The sequence below is a fragment of the Zootoca vivipara genome, chromosome 5 (assembly GCF_965207765.1).
Source record: "Zootoca vivipara chromosome 5, rZooViv2.hap1.1, whole genome shotgun sequence".
In the NCBI taxonomy this organism is placed as follows: Eukaryota; Metazoa; Chordata; class Lepidosauria; order Squamata; family Lacertidae; genus Zootoca; species Zootoca vivipara.
This window is the reverse complement of record NC_142588.1, coordinates 1,342,763-1,355,739: the sequence shown is the minus strand read 5'-3', so window position 1 is coordinate 1,355,739 and position 12,977 is coordinate 1,342,763. Positions and strand designations below refer to the sequence as shown.

The 12,977-nt window shown below is 44.1% G+C and overlaps 1 protein-coding gene across 11 annotated transcripts in view; it reads right to left on the bottom strand.

The window, feature by feature from the left end:
• The window catches only part of ARHGAP8 (Rho GTPase activating protein 8), an 80,216-nt gene extending 67,372 nt beyond the window's left edge, over positions 1-12,844 (bottom strand). For 7 of the 11 annotated variants that reach the window (XM_088669933.1, XM_088669934.1, XM_088669937.1 and 4 more), the window contains exon 1: positions 10,403-12,844. The gene's annotated coding sequence lies outside the window, so the exon portion shown is untranslated. Of the gene's footprint in view, positions 1-3,635; positions 3,809-8,523; positions 8,606-9,072; positions 9,286-10,402 lie in introns of those variants that run through there. The other 4 variants (XM_088669930.1, XM_088669931.1, XM_088669929.1 and 1 more) reach the window with 4 other exon arrangements.
• Between the last annotated feature and the right edge of the window lie 133 nt (positions 12,845-12,977).

The following is a 12,977-nucleotide window of genomic DNA, read 5'->3' as shown; positions in this document are numbered from 1 at the left end:
GCCAGTGAAGAACCTTTATATGTTATATGGTCCCAGTGGTGCTCAGTCACCAGTTTCTGGCTTAGTTGTAGTTTCCGGCTCACCTTCAAAGGCAGCCCCATGTAGAGCGCATTGCACTAGTCCAAGCGGGAGATAACTAGAGCACGCACCACTCTGGTGAGACAGTCTGCAGGCAGGTAGGGTCTCAGCGTGCATACCAGATGGAGCTGATGAACAGCTGCCCTGGACACCCTGTGCCTCCATGGACTGCTGTGAGTCCAAAATGACTCACAGGCTGAGCACCTGGTCCTTCAGGGGCAAAGTTACCCCATTTAGGGCCAGGGAGTCCTCCATACCTGCCCACCTGCTGTCCCCTCAGGTTTCTGAGGTGTGCAACCAGGTGCCCCCATGACAGGTTTCCTCATCGAGGCTGGAGCTGCGGGGAACCAAGCCACGCCTGGGCCTTTGAGGCTGGCGCTGTGCTTCTTTCTCCTTGTGGTCAGCAAAGGGACGCCCGCCCCTGGGCCAGCTGAGAGAGAGGGAGGGACCACCATTTCACGCAGACTCCTGCCATCTTCTCAGGACACGCTGAGGGAGCAGAGAAGGGGCAGCTCCGCACCCCTGCACCATCCCCCCGCTCAAAAGCCCTTTTGCGCATCATTCATCATCCCTCCCCTGGCGCCACCAGCCCCTGCCACCCTCTACACAGGTCAGCAGGCACCGGGGCTCCCCAGGCTGTGTGGGGAAGGGAGGAGAGAGGGAAAGGGGGAGTCAGTCAGGGGGGCAAAGAAGGGACCCTAAGAGAAGGTTCTCCTGAGTAGGAGGTAGCAGGGAGCAAGAAATAGGGGGAGAGTGGGAGGCCGCTTGGTGCCCAGCTGGTTCTTGCAGGGTGGGAGCTTGGATCAACAAAAGAGGCAGGTGGCAGCGGGCAGCGAGGGGTGCTTCTCCTGGCAGTTGCAGCCAGCAACCCACACTATGACCCTGATGCATAGGCGTAGTCAGGGGGGCAGGGGCAACTCCCCTCCCCAGGATAAAGTAAAATAGAAATAACTGACCAAACACGTTGGTTCTGCCCCCCCCAAAGTCCTTCCCCCCCCCATGTCCATGCCCTGATGCCAGGCATGGGTTGTTGGAGGGCATGGATCCCAGGGGACAGAGCAAGGTGTAGCCACATTCCCCTTGGAGGGTGGTTATTTTCCCTCTGGGTGGAGCTGTGGCAGCTATAGTTCAACATCTGGAGGACACCAGGTTTTGAAGGCATATGTACCAATTACTTCAAGGTCCTATTGATTTAAATGCTTACATTTCTTCTGTTGAAATCAGTGGGATTTAAGTGCTTACCTTTGACTTTTGAGGGCCCTTTATTATTATTTTAATTTTTTAATGTTTTTTTAAAGCATCATGCTAGATGTTTTGTGGATTCTAAGCTTTGGCTTTTGGTGATAAGATACAGGACAGAGAGGGGCACAGAGAAAGGTTAATTTCTGAGATGGACTGAGATGCAGCCTTGGGAAAGTCAGGATGAAAGCAAGACAGACGAGCTTTTGTGTGCTATCATTCCAGGTTACACACTGATCAGACAGAGCACATATTTTGGGAACCAATTTTCTCCCAGTCTCATTCATTCAACATTTGAGTTTAAAGAGCGTTCGATGCGTGAGAATGTTGTTTTATTTTCAAGAAATATATACTATCCAGAGGCAAGGAAGAAATCTAGCTTGGGCACTGATATTTCAGAGTTTAAACACAGGCAGTTACAGACACCATCCTGAAATGCCTTCTTATTTATTTATTCTACGCTGCGACAAGGGCTTCTTAAAGTTACATTAATATCTCTCCTGGATGGTGTGTACACCTAGAGACACATTTTCCTTAATGCTTGGGGTAGAGGACACACATTGTAAGAGTGTGAAGCTAATGTACCACAGTGTCCCAACACAAGCACACCCTAAGTCATATCATATTATTTTTGTTGTTATTACTATTATTATAAAGTTTAAAATGGAAAGATTGGGGGACGGCATCATGGTATCACAACAAATTACCAATTAAAATTTATTTTTAAAAATTAGTCACTGCTCACAGGCTATATACGTTTTACTTATTTGTTCTTATTCCACTTTTCTGTTGACATAAAGTCTTTTATGCTACAAACTGTGATTTTATAATATAAGTTTATGTGGGCCACCCAGAAAACAATACTATTGAGCAGTCTTATATAAACATGGTAAATAAAAAATAAAATAAATAATGTATTGTATTAAAAATGGAATATGTAAAGTGGTCTTCATAGAGAAAAACAACAGTTCAAAGATATTCACAAGGGCTCCTCAAAGCATCCTAATAATTGGGGAGGGGGGGTGAGAGAGAGAAAGGAGTTGGGGAAAGTGTTAGGCTACTCATTTTATCAACTGTTTTACTCCATGGTTCAGAGTGGGAAACTCCTCATACTTTACCCTCTGATGCACTTTGAGAAGTAGAGAGCTGCAGGCTACTATTTCAGCCGTGCTTCCATGTGTCTCCTAGTGGTGCAGCAATAAAACTGCTAGCACCTTTGCAAAGCTAAGCAGGGTCCAGAATCGTTTCAAATTGGATGGGATTCCTGCACTGCAGAGGATTAGATTAGATGTCCCTTGAGGTCCTTTCCAACTCTATGAGTCTAGTACAGCTCACAAAAGTTAGCAGTGTACTGGTCATTTTTGGCACACGGAAAGGGGAGGGGACAGGACACTCCAGCAACTTTCAAAAGCATCTCTTCCTTGTCATCTAGAAGCAATTTTATTTGCCACAGGCAACCAGGATAGTAGTTACTACCTAGCCTGCTCTATTCTAGTTTTGAGTCTGCAGAGCTGTGGATAAAAACAGTTGCCTCTTCACACTTCTGAAAGGTGATCCCTCCTGGACACAAGACCAAGCATCAGTGCCACTATTATTTTTATTTCATTAAGTTTTTGGGTCATGTGAATTGGCAATTAAATATGTCTAAATGGTGGCTGGATTACAGCCAGAGCTTGGCATAAAACAGACAGCAAAATCTTATATTTGCTTGAAGCAGTGCACGTATTTATTGGGTAAGTATGATTAGCTGTTAATCACAATAAACATTAATGATCAACCGTTTTATGAAATTTGCTTTCTATTAAATTAACTAACTGTAAAAGGAAGCAACAAAGAATTATGTTAGGCTAAATCTACACTCAAGCAGAGATGATATTCCAATAGTATAATGCTTTGAATCTTAGACTGAAATATATTTTAAGATGGCAGCTTTAATTGAATTAAGCTGGCAAGCTAGTGGACAACAGTCTGGTACGTAGTAACTACATATTTTTAACTGCAAGAATGATCCACAGGGAATCATTCAGCTCAAATAAGTTAGTTCTTCATAAAGAATATTAATATATTAAACAACATAGGCTTGAGTTTCTTAAGCATAGCACACAATAGCAGCAAAGAAACACACAGCAAATGAGACATCAATGGCAATTCACACTGAAACAATGCGGATTCCCACATCAACAAGGACATGGAAAGGTTCACCCAGTTCCCAGTGCACCCGATGAGATGAATTACATGTGGGTGGGAACAGGCACCTTGGTCCAGGGCTATGAATTATCCACAACAAAGTGTGACTAGAGCTAGATCAAGACCCTTACCTTTATTTCAATCAAGTGCTGTTTAAAATGGTAAAATGATTCTAAAATTGTGTAAAGACCCTTATGCAGCTTGCCTGCTCAGGAAAGGAACCAAAGAGAGACAGCGTGCAAAGTCACAGTGTTTCCTCCGGGTTTCTTATGACCTTCCCCAAGCTATGCGGATATAAAATGTAAGTGCCAAAATGGAAGAAGTGAACTGAAGCAGAAACACACAACCCAACCCTAACCAAGAAGAATTTGGCACCGATCTTAACAGGACTTCAAGTATGTGTAGGAATCTAGTTTTGATGAGATAACAAAAACAATAAAACTTCAACCAGCTCCTTCAGGCAAAAAGCAGGAAATGTTTGTCAGCACCACACAGGCACCATGTAAAGCTGTTGCGTTGCAGAGAACAGGGAAGAAAATGCAAACACAGTGGAGTCATTCTTTTAGTAAAACTGAAGTAAAAGGTACAAAATAAGGTATAAAATAAGGGTCTCCCGCTTGCTCGTCAGAATGAGGAGAGAGCAGGAGGGTACTTGCCCTCCAAATCTCCTCTGGGGTGTCAGCTACCCAAGGACATTTTTAATCTGCTTTCTTTCCAAGTCCTTGGGGAAAATCCTGCTTGACAGGTAGAGAGGGGTGTGTGTGTGGCATGTGTGTGTGTGTGTGTGTGTGTGTGTGTGTGTGTGTGTGTGTGTGGAATCAGCATACATGGTTAAAGGTTAAGCACCTCCCTTCACAGCTGCCAAGTCTCCCGTATTCCCCAGGAAACCCCCGTTTTTCAAGCTGTTCCCAGCTGAAAAAACGGATTTATTCTGGCGCGGCGGCCATTTTGGAACTGGGCGGAGCATGCTCAGAAACGACTTTTGATGCTGCTTTGCCCAGTTCCAAAATGGCTGCAGCGCGACTTCCGGTCTGCTACTTCCGGCCCAGTCCCTTATGTCTCAGGCCGGAACTTGGCAGGTATGCCTCCCTTGCACACACCCCTTGCACTTCCTATGCAAACAGCCACCCCACCCTTGGCAGTTGTCTGATGTTCACACACCTCCCACTGTCAATTCTTTCCTCTCCTTCTTACACAGTACAGGAGATGAAGGTTTGAGAATACCTTATTTGCTCAGGTAACATATAATTATTTTTTCAGTGCCAAGTTAAATGATAAATATGTGTATGCATTCAGCATGTCTTCCTTTTGCTTTGAAAACAATAGCTCGGGGATAACCCAGACTGAGACTATGGCAAGCAAGAAGGAAGGGTTTAACCCTTCTCTACCTATACTGTCATTATAAACTGCAACTGTTCTGGAATGTGATACATGAAGAATTAAAGAAGATATTGAAAATTTCATTAGACAAACACCCAGAAGCATATCTTTTGGGATTGTTAGATAAGAAAATGCCACAAGAAAAAAGGAAAATCTTTTTATATGCGAGTACAGCTGTGAGAATGGTGATGGAGGCAAAATGGAAACAAGAAAAATTACCAACAAAAGAGGAGTGGATTTGTAAAGTAAACAAATACCTATTTTTGGCAAAATTAACCGCAATAATAAGAAACCAATCTAATCAAAAATTGAAAAACGAATGGAAATTGTTATGTATTAGTGTATATAGTTTTTCCTCAGGTCCGTGACAGTTGTTTTAGGAGGGAACTTTAGGAGGAAACTTTGAATTATGTTTGATACATTGTTTGAGCCAGCCTCTATAAAAGCAGGCCAGCTCGGCAATGCAGTTCAGTTCTGTTCCAGCTTCCAAATAAAGAGCTGCTTTTGAAGAATCACTGTGTCGTCTACCCACTATTTTACAGAAATGTTTTGATGCTTATATGGTAAAGCATTGCTCAGAGAAAAACACGCTGATATGTCTAGATTAAAATGTGGAGTGTGAGGTAGATTACAAAATAGAAGGTTAAAAATTCAAATTCAAATTTAAGAGTAAGAATTGAGAATACGGAATGCAAGGAATGAAAAATGTTCAGTTAAATATAAGGAAATCTAGCAGGGGTGGAGGGAAGGGTGGTGTAAAGGGTGGAGGGGAGGTGGTGGGATTAACAATGCCATATAATTTTGTTCGGATATATCTTTCATTTTGGAAATTTATGATTTGTACTGATTTGTAATTCAAATTTAATTTTAATAACAGGTAGGTAGCCGTGTTGGTCTGAGTCGAAACAAAATTAAAAATTCCTTCAGTAGCACCTTAAAGACCAACTAAGTTTTTATTTTGGTATGAGCTTTCATGTGCATGCACTCCTATCAGCCCACTCCTATCAGCCCATCACCCATTCCCATCACCCACCCTCTGAATATACATAAGGGTCTGGTTACTTCTGTTTCAGTGTATCTGAAGAAGTGTGCATGCATACGAAAGCTCATACCAAAATAAAAACTTAGTTGGTCTTTAAGGTGCTACTGAAGGAATTTTTAATTTAATTTTAATAAATAAAGATAAAAATTATATTAAAAAACTGCAACTGTTCTTTGACTGAATGGTTAAAAAGAACTCTAAGTTTTGGAAAATAAGGTCTATGGAATCTTTTTTTAGCCAACTTGGATATAACTTTGCCTATGAGACTGAAACCCCATTATTCCCTGTTCTCTAATCTCAACTCTGCCCTTGAAGCTGGAAAGAATGTCAACATCCGGAGCTGTACCTGGTTTTCAACAGTCAGTACTAAAATTGTTGTGGGAACTTATAATTGGGCAGCACCAGATCAGTTTGTACTTAGAAAGGAATAATAAATCATTGGCGGAAGAGGAAGGATTGGAAATTAAAGAAAGTATAGTGGATGAGAGAGAAAAATGAAGAACCAGTCCCTGAGGACAAAGGGATAGAATCCAAAGAAGAGGAAGAAGAAAAAGTTAGACAAGGAGAGAAAACCTATTGATATGTTTCATGGAACTATGCTGTCTCAGAGATGGAAGAACAAGAACTATTTTGGGGATTGATCATATGGGAAAAACTTGGGTCTGGCAATGGGCAGAGGGAGGGGAGGACAAAAAGTTGGGTTTTAAACCATGTGAGATTGGGAGTGGGGTGAAAAAGGAAATTGGATTTTATAGGATTGGATAAAAATGGTATTTGAACTCGGGCTATATTATGGAACTTTCTGTATTGATTGGGGGAAAGAGACTGGGGGGAGGAAGTGGCAGAAAAGAGATGGAAAAAATAAAAAGGTAATACAGTCGAACACCTCGGTTTATGAATTTTCGGTTTATGAACACTGTGGACCCATCTGGAACGGATTAATTCATTTTCCATTACTTTCAATGGGAAAGTTCGCTTCAGTTTATGAACAGACTTCCAGAACCAATTACACCCATGCTTCAGTTTATGAACGCTTCAGTTTAAGTACTCCGCGGACTCATCTGGAACGGATTAACCCACTTTCCATTACTTTCAATGGGAAAGTTCGCTTCAGTTTATGAACGCTTCAGTTTAAGTACCCCGCGGACCGTCTGGAACAGATTAATCCACTTTCCATTACTTTCAATGGGAAAGTTCGCTTCAGTTTATGAACAGACTTCCGGAACCAATTGTGTTCATAAACCGAGGTACCACTGTAGTTATTTGTGAAATTAAAGGTATGAGTAATCGTATGATTTTTTTCTTGGCGGAAATACTAGGCTAGGGTAGGAAAAGTATGATATATATGTGATAAATAGGTTTAGAAATATGAGAAATTGAGAAAAAAGAGAAGAATGTTTTAGAAATATGAATATGAGCTTAAAATAAGAATTGATGTAGATGATAATGGATGAAATTTGGAAATATGAAACTGCTAAGGATAAAAACAATTTTAAATGAAAATCAGAAGGGTGGGATCTGAGGAAGTCCTCAAGACAATGTTAAGTAAAATATGAAGTTAATGAAATATTGATATGTTTGTTTGTATTTTGTTTAAATGTTTTTATGTACTTGTTCTGTATTGGTTTTCTTTTTCTTGTATGTTTTATTATAAAATGAATTTTAAAAATTTGAAAAATAAAAATAACCTTCTCTACCTATAGCACAGTAAAATCACCCCCAAGCTGCTGCTTTTCCTGGGAGGGAAGCAGATACCGTACAACACTCCTATGCAATATTCAGCTATATCTCACCTAAAGCTGAATTGAGTAGGCTGTTCAGTGTTTATAGGCCTTGAGGTTGTTGCATGAGGACAAAGTCTTCCTTTTCAAGGTGTCCTTCTTCCTCTTACTGTATTCTCAACCCCTTTTTGCCTGCCTAGAATCCTCCTTAACAGGCTCTCCAGTTAGGATCACCAACTACATGGTTCTCCCAAGCAATCACAAATATGAGTTCACACTGCATGTGATTCCTCATGTGTTTTGTTTACCATACCACACAAACAGCACCTGGCCTCTTGGGACGTGTGTTTCTTGTGTGGTAAGGAAATCGTGACATCAGAGGAACCAGAAGCCTTTCAATGTACTGAACTGGTACACAGCAACCACTGAGGTAACTGTGTTCAAATATGATAGCCATGTTCAAATATATAAAAGGATGCCATATAGAGGAGGGAGAAAGGTTGTTTTCTGCTGCTCCAGAGAAGTGGACACGGAGCAATGGATTCAAACTTCAAGAAAGAAGATTCCACCTAAACATTAGGAAGAACTTCCTGACAGTAAGAGCTGTTCGGCAGTGGAATTTGCTACCAAGGAGTGTGGTGGAGTCTCCTTCTTTGGAGGTCTTTAAGCAGAGGCTTGACAGGCATATGTCAGGAATGCTTTGATGGTGTTTCCTGCTTGGCAGGGGGTTGGACTGGATGGCCCTTGTGGTCTCTTCCAACTCTATGATTCTATGAGGTAGTAACAGTGGTGGACTTGGGGCTTTAAAATTTCAGCAGTGCCCTGTGCAATGCCAAAATTTGGCGCGTGCCCTACCTCTTGCCTTCAATTACTCACCACTGTTGCAGTGTTACCTGCAGCGCCCTCTCAGCTTGGTGCGCAGTGTGGGCAATCGGGTCACACTCCCCTAAATCCGCCTCTGGTGGTAATAATCAGAGTGGTTTGGGCAAGAATGATGGGTCTTTTGCACAGATAAGAATTTCAGCAGTCATGCATCAACATGGAGGTCTGACCAACACCACCTCTGTTTAATTTTTCTCATTCACACCACCAGTAAGTGTAGAGGAAGCCCTGCCCTCCTTTCCATCCTGGCCCTCTAAAATGGACACGAATCTGATTATCAAAGGATCCAACTTCCAAGTAAGTATGTGTAGGTTTACAACCTTACAGCACAAACTGATTATATTTAGACAGAAATCTTACAGGTCAATGGGACTTATTTGCAAGTATATTTGGAAGTAAGTCATGTTAAACACAGTGGGACTTGCTTCTAAGTAAACTTGTATAACAGACAAATTCAGACACCAAGGGAAACACCACTTTGCAGTTTACCACAACCAAATAATAAATTTACAGTCTTATAGCCCTGATTGTAACCGTAGTTACCTGGAAGTTAAGGGCCATTAACTTTGATGCAACTTGCTTCTAAGTACCTTGAGGGCCGCCGCTTTGTTGTTGTTTAGTCGTTTAGTCGTGTCCGACTCTTCGTGACCCCATGGACCATAGCACGCCAGGCACTCCTGTCTTGCACTGCCTCCCGCAGTTTGGTCAAGCAGTTTTGAAGCTCACTTTATCCTGAAGAAGATTCCAGAGGGTCAGCTGTGTTTGCCAGAAGGGAGAACAGTCTGTAGCAGCCTTGGTTCACTTCTGGGCTGGACCCAGACTTGAGAAGAGACACACTGACATCAACTGGGTTTAAGTTAGTCGTGACTTATAACTCTTATTTCACAGTGGATCTACTCTAAGCAGTCAACCTCCTTGGAGGTGGGATGGCCATCTATCATGGATGATCTAGTAGAGATTCCTGCATTGAGGTGGGTTGGACTCCCAGGAGACTGCGATCTACTCACAGACAGAGTTAAAAACTGACAGTGATCTACCCCCTTTTTGGGGTTCAGGTGAAACTGTTGAGCTTTTTTTTTAGGAAGGAGGAAGTAAAATGTTGAGCCATTGGGGGGGGGGTTCAGGTCAAAGTTGTTGAGTTTTTTCAGGGAGGAGGTAAAATGTTGAGCTTTTTTTTTAGGGGAGCCACAGTTGTTCAGCTTCTTTGGGGGGAGCCAATGATCTACCAGTGATCTACATCCTGTGACCTACCGGTAGATCAGGATCTACTTGTTGGACATGCCTGGAGGACTAGTGGGTTCCAGTTCTGCGATTCTGTGATTGTATAGGAAAGTCCCTAAGGAAGAGCGGAGTTGATTCCCCTCACTCCTTGTGCACAGCAATTCCCAGGGCGCCTTCCGGGTTCAGGAAAAGGATTCCTGGCCGGCCGCCAAAGGGCTGCATTTCCAAGGATATTTGAGGACAGGCTCAACCCAAAAGCACAGATTTCTGCGAAATCGTAGCCCTGCTGCTCCCAGGACGTTGGTGGCAAAGGCGGCGACCCATATTAAAGCCGGCCGACCCCCCCCCCCCGGCAAAGAACCACCACCGACTCTCGGTGAGGAAACCCAATTCAGGTCCCGCAGCCTACGGAGCCCTACAGAGGAGAGGAGTAAGCCCCATGCCCAGTGGGACTTCCTCCCCGGCCTCCATTCCTGCCCTGGGACTTGGGGTGGGAAGGTCCTCCGTCCAGGCAGGGCGGCCGCGGTGGAAGCTCCGCTCGCCCACCTGAGGAGAATGGGGGGCGCGGCGGCCGCCGCCTCTCCCTCCCTCCCTCCCTCCCCGTTCCCGCTTTCGGGGCGCGCGGCAGAGGCGGCTCCCCCTCCTCACTCACCTGGCGTCGCCGGCTCCCCTTCCTCGGCGAGGCGCTCCTTCCTCTCCCGCTGCTCCTTCCGCCTTTTGGGCCTGGCCGGCCTCCCGGGCTGCAGGAACCAGCTGGGACGGGCCTCGTCCCTCGGGCAGGGGGAAGGAAGCAGCCTAGCCGCTCCCGGCCGGGAAAGGCCCTTCTTCCCACGCCGAGAGGAGAAAGAAAAGCTGCTCTTCTTCGCACCTCCTCAGAGAGGACTAGGCTCCTCGAGAGTCCATGGCCTCCCTCACGCGTGAACCTCTGAGGGGCCACAAGCCTCCTGGCTGCCCTCGCTGCAAAACCCTGTCCGTGCCCTGGGGAGACGGCATTGCACTCACGACGAGACGCATCTTTGCAGGATACGAATCACCCTTTTGCAGGATACTTGCTAGAAGCTGCTAGGGGCTCTTCCCTCCCCGACTACCCTCTCGAATACCCTTCATGTCCTGTGTGCTCCTCCTTGGTCATCATGGCCAGGCTCCTTGGGGGACAACAGAGTTTACAGATTGCTATAATTCTGTGTACCTAAGGATTATGTAGGAAATGCTGCCTTGTTTTTAGGTGGGGCAGTTTTGGTTTCAGGTTGTTAGGTAGGTACTCGGCCACCGCAGTTCACCATGATGCCTTTTCTAAAAGGGTCAGTTCCCCCCCCCTATCAACAGTTGTGTTTCTGGGGGGGGGAGTTGATGGGAGGGGAGCTGACATTAGGGGTCAGCAAACTTTTTCAGCAAGGGGCCGGTCCACTGTCCCTCAGACCTTGTGGGGGGGGCTGGACTATATTTTTTTTAAAAAAAATGAACGAATTTCTATGCCCCACAAATAACCTAGAGATGCGTTTTAAATAAAAGGACACATTCTACTCATGTAAAAACACCAGGCAGGCCCCACAAATAACCCAGAGATGCATTTTAATTAAAAGGACACATTCTACTCATGTAAAAACATGCTGATTCCTGGACCGTCCGTGGGCCGGATTGAGAAGGCGATTGGGCCGCATCTGGCCCCTGGGCCGTAGTTTGGGTTCCCTGTGTTACAGGATACATTGGAGATGGGTCTGATGAACTAGGATTAAGGGGGCACGGCGTATTATTGGTATGTTCTTAATATCAGAATGCAGTTTATCATGGGTGCACCAGCTGACCCCCTCACAGGAAGGGACATGTTTAGCAAAGAAAAAAGAGAGCTTCTTGCTGAATGGAAAATGGCCTCTGCCCAGCCACATGCATACCAGCTTCCCAACCTATTTGTTCACAGCATCAAAGAACCAGGCTTTGAGCAAAGTTTCAGCCTTGGGGCCTGTAAGAATTGTAGAGTGTAATTTACTCTGTTAGGGGTGGCAAAGACGGAAAGTACAACGTCTCCAGAGAGGGAGTTTTACTCCCAAAGTATCTTGAAAAGGAATAAATCGAATAAGCTGTGACATTTTTTAGAACTTATTCTGCTGTGTGTGGGTTTTTTTCCACCTGAGAAAAGTCTAGCAAAAGGGTGAATGAAATGCACAGGGGTAAGAATTTGCCTTATATAATCCACCATTTTGAAAAATCTAGCTGCATGCATGATAACAAAACACAAACATATGGTGATTCTTATGCTTTGTCACAGCCAGCTCTCCAAGTAGGTAAAGACAGGGTGCTGAGGCCCATAAAGGAGCATTCAAGCAAGTCGTCTCCACTCATGCCCACCAGCACCATCAAGTGATAAAGTTCTTGTTGGACTCTGACTATGAGTTTACGTTGGACAGCAAGGTGCAGCGAAGCCACATGTTTGTCACATTCATGCTTTAGTTTATTTAATACCATTTTATATCTTCATAATATCCCAGGGAAGTTTAATGCAATAAATACATTAAGGCAGAAACAAGTGCAGATTCATGAAGCACTAAAAACTCAGCCATATGTGACCTTCGATGACACCTCTCAGCTGAATGTGCCTCACTGGGATGGATGTCGTGAGGATAAAATGGGGAGGCCACTTAGAGCTTAGAGAGAATAAATACATAAATAAAAATGTACTTGTGAAAAGGCTTCTTTTCATTTCTATTGACTGGGTGCTGCCTTTTTGCTTCATAAACAGAAATGTTTATGAAGTTACATTTTACTAGATTTACTGAAGAAGAGAATTCTGCAGTAGCTAAACTTTAAAAAGGAAAATCAGCCCAATTATGCCCAGAGTGTGATGTCTCTTTCTTTTGTCACAAGCTTACCCCCCCCCCCCGGACTCTCATACCTATACCCTGAGGAGAATTCTGAGTTACTCCAAAACTTTGCTGCTTCATTTGCTTTAATTCCCTCAGATGAGCACACATGAGAAGATAAATCTATGTTGTGTTCTCAAAATAGGTTTTATGGGAAAGAATAGGGTAAGCAATAATAAGATAGTAACCCATCAGCAATCTATGCTGATCAATGTAGCCCAAAGCCAACCCCTGCCTGCCACAAAAAAATAAAAATAAAAAAAATTGTGCTGGCTAAGGCAGGGCCTTCAATTTATCTCATGATTTGGCCAGGCCAGCAAGTGACAACAGTTCATTGCTCTGGATCACTGCTGGGCTCAGTTCATGGGA